General features: G+C 55.2%; 1 non-coding gene across 1 annotated transcript; it reads right to left on the reverse strand.

Annotated features, from left to right (window-relative positions):
* Positions 1-1,240: 1,240 nt before the first annotated feature.
* Positions 1,241-1,426, reverse strand: LOC123360520. Its single transcript, XR_006576030.1, has one exon. It is a non-coding gene; the product is annotated as a U2 spliceosomal RNA (small nuclear RNA).
* Between the last annotated feature and the right edge of the window lie 2,136 nt (positions 1,427-3,562).

Genomic DNA, 3,562 nt, shown 5'->3' on the forward strand with positions numbered 1-3,562 from the left:
CACTTCATATTCTATGTTGTAATTGAAATCAATATAATTGAAAATGTAGAAAATCAAAAAATATAATAAATTTAATTTGATATTCTATTGTTTAATGGTGTGATTAAAACTGAGATTAATCATGATATTTTTAAAGTTAATTGCCTAAGTTAATTGCGATTAATTGACAGCCCTACATTTGAATTTTTCTGTCCCGTGCAGGACAAGCTGGAATATCTGTGTGCAGGGAAAGAGCCTGGGGGGAATTGTGCTGGGAAATTATTTCCTGTTCTGACATGTCCCCAGTTGCCCTTTTTGCCCTAACAGGCTGCAGCGCAACATCCATGTTTTGCTCCAGCTCATTCCGTCCTCCCAGGGGCCGGGGAAGGGAAATGGCTGCAGTGGAGCCAGTTGAGGGAGGGATTATCAGGGAGTTGCTGGCGGGTTCCCTTGGCGGGGAGAAAGGGCAGTAAATACATAGGGGGTGGGAGCTTCCAGGAAGGTTGGTCTGCGTGGGAGAGGGCAGGAAATCCCCAGGGTGGGGGACAGGGTGTGACAAACCTGCTGGGATTTGTTTACTGTGAGGCTCCAGCATTTCTCAAGTGTGGCCACCAGGGGCTTTTATTGTGGCCACAGCCTCCTGGGCTGTAATTGAGGGGGAATCGGGGGCAGCAAAGCAGCGGCTCTTCCCCCGGGCTGCCTGCAGGGGCTGGCCCTACCCCCTTCCGGAGTCATAAACACTGCAGGAGCAGGCAACCAGCGGGAGTTCCCCTCCTCCCCACATGCGGTGGGGCTCAGGCTTCAGGTTTCTGCTCTGGGATGGTGGGTGGCAGGCTCAGTCAAGATACATGGAACGTAGGCTGGGCGGGGAGAAGTCTGTGTAACTCATCCAGTTATTGATATACATGTGACCTTGAATATTACCAATCTGTGTTCCCCCCCACACACACACACAACCCCCCACAACCAACCATCTCCCAAACAGACCCTCAGTCTGGAAAGCATTTGTCCCTCATATTGTTGAAAAGACTCACAGCAAACAGAAGAATCCCAGCTTTCAAAACAATCCTCCAGCAAAACAAAGAAACTCACATCTGTAGACTCAGAAAACACTCCCAAGAAATTTTAACAATATGTTGTTATGAAGAAACCAAAATGCTAAAAAGGCCTGATTTTTCAACTCTTTAAAAAAAATCTTCTCAAATCAGCATCTTTAGAGTAAAACTTTTTCTGCTTTTCTAACCAGACAATTCTCCCCAGAAGGAGAGGCACTGGTCCTGGACACACTGCAATACCAGGTCAATGCATGGGGTGGACAGAGCAAGCTCCTATTCCATCCCCTTGTTTCAAAAATCAATTTATCATACAGTCCTCAAATAAAGGACCTATCAGATATTAAACTGATAAGAACAGATTTAAATTTTATTAAAGAATATTTAAAATAAATGATACAAAGTGTTTGAAGCATCAGTTATTGTGTCATTGGGGGTAACATACAGGTTGTGGGGGGATGTTAGCATTTTGGTGTTAGGCAGCATATACATATACACAGTCTGTCATGTCCCCAATGCGGGGTATACGGTGGGAGAGTTCAAGGTACAGCCAGTAAGCAGTGAGGGCACATCACTCATACAAACAGGTTATGGATAGTCGTGGGCGTGAGTAAATGAGCGGACTGGGTAATGGTGGTAGGATGACCCTCACAGGGCAGAGTTCAGTTTGGTTGGTTCAGGGCTCAGGGGATAAAGTCCAACAGAGGAAGTTTACAGGTCTCTTCCCTCTTGCGGATGCGCGGAGTCACGCCGGCTCACTCTTGGTATTGACGGTGGCCGGTGACGTGCTCTGTGTAAATGTCTCTGGACCACCGAATAGCGTCCGAGACCATTAGGCATCTCATGAGCCGCGCGTAGCGACGGCCCACCCCACAGGTCCGCAGCACGCGCTCGTTAAGGGGGTCCCAGGCGCCCAAGGCCCCAACGATCAGAGCGTCGGTGTAGACCTCGTAGCCCTTTGCTCGCAGGGTGTCAGCCAGGGGAGCGTACTTTTCGAGTTTGCGGGCTCGGGCTTGGCGGAAGGCCGTGGTCCTATTCTCGAACGGGATCGTCACGTCGACGAGGATGATCTTTTTCCGGTCCTCATCCGTGATGACGATGTCCGGGCGCAGCAGGCTGTCGGTGCCGGGGATGGCGCGATTGACAGCGATCTCTCCCAGGCACGGGGCGATGGCCTTCACCAGGCGGTCCTGGACGGCGTTGTGGCGCAGCTGCCAGGCTCTGCCGTGGGGTCTGCAGCTGCACAGGACGTGGGGCAAGGTCGCCATGGCGTACCCGCACCTCCGGCAGCGTTTGTCCGGGTTCCCGTGGCGAATGGCTCCGTTGAGGGGGACACAGTTCAGCCGGGCGCGGTGTATGAACCGCCAGTCGGCGAAACGGATGAAGCTGCCTGAGGGGAGGAAGTGGTTGCTGGAGTCCCACTTGCTGGTAACCTCAAAAGCCTTGCCCTGGTCCGGCTTTTTCTTCAGGGTGTCCACGTAGAGCGCGCGGGTGGCGGCCTTCAGCGACCTCTCCAGCACGCCTCTGGCTCCAGGGCTGACGATGGTGTTGTCCTCCGTCCCGATCTGCGGTATCAGGACTCCTAGCTCCCGCCGATCTTCGCTCCATACCCAGCGGCAGCCCAGTCGCTTTCCCAGTCGGCGGGTGGCGTTGCGGGTGCAGGTCCACAGCGAGCCGACGTCGCCCCTGAACGGGCCGAATTCTCCATCCAGGGAGCCGCTCAGGAAGGTGGCCACGTCTTGGTCGGAGGGGGGTCTGCCGATTCGCCTCGCGATGGCGGCGCGCAGGGCGGTCGTCGCGATGTTCTTAACTGTGGCGTCCGGGCACGTCAGGAGGCGGAAGGCGTGCGTGACGACCGCGATGTCACAGAGGTCTCCCATGCGGGGGACGTTGGCTCCGCCGTGACGGTGAGCAATGTATACGAGCTCATTGCTGGCGTTCTGGGGTAGGGACAGCCACTTCTTCACCAGCTGCCGGATGTTGTTGTCCGCCTTGTTGAAGGGCACCTTTGCTACGGCGGATCCTCTCAGGACGAAGGCGATGCGGGGGATCAGGAACGTGTTGAGGGCATTGATTTTCTGCCACGGCGCCAGCAGGGATGCGTCGATCTTGGCGGCGTCCTGCAGGATCTCCCGGATGGTGTCCTCGGGGGTCTGCCGGACGCGGAAGCCCGTCGGCATGCCGAGGTGCTGGTACGCCTGCCCCTCCGCCATGGGGACAACGGACTCACCCTGGATAAGGAACTCCGTCGTCAGCACTGAGTCCCTCTTTTTCCCGTCAACGTGGAGGGACACGCACTTCTTGGCGTTGAAGCGGAGTCCCGTCCAGTCTGCGGCTCTCCCAATGGTGTCGAGCATGCCCTGGAGTCTCTCGGGGTCATCCGCGATCAGGACCAGGTCGTCCGCGTAGGCCAAGACGCTCACTCTCTCGCCATGTAGGTCGAAGCCGTCAGTGCCGTCGGAGATCGCCCGCAGGAGCGGCTCCATGGTGAGGTTGAAGAAGATGGGGCTGAGGGGGCAGCCCTGCTTCAC

The sequence above is a fragment of the Mauremys mutica genome, unplaced genomic scaffold (assembly GCF_020497125.1).
Source record: "Mauremys mutica isolate MM-2020 ecotype Southern unplaced genomic scaffold, ASM2049712v1 Super-Scaffold_100270, whole genome shotgun sequence".
NCBI lineage: Eukaryota > Metazoa > Chordata > Testudines > Geoemydidae > Mauremys > Mauremys mutica.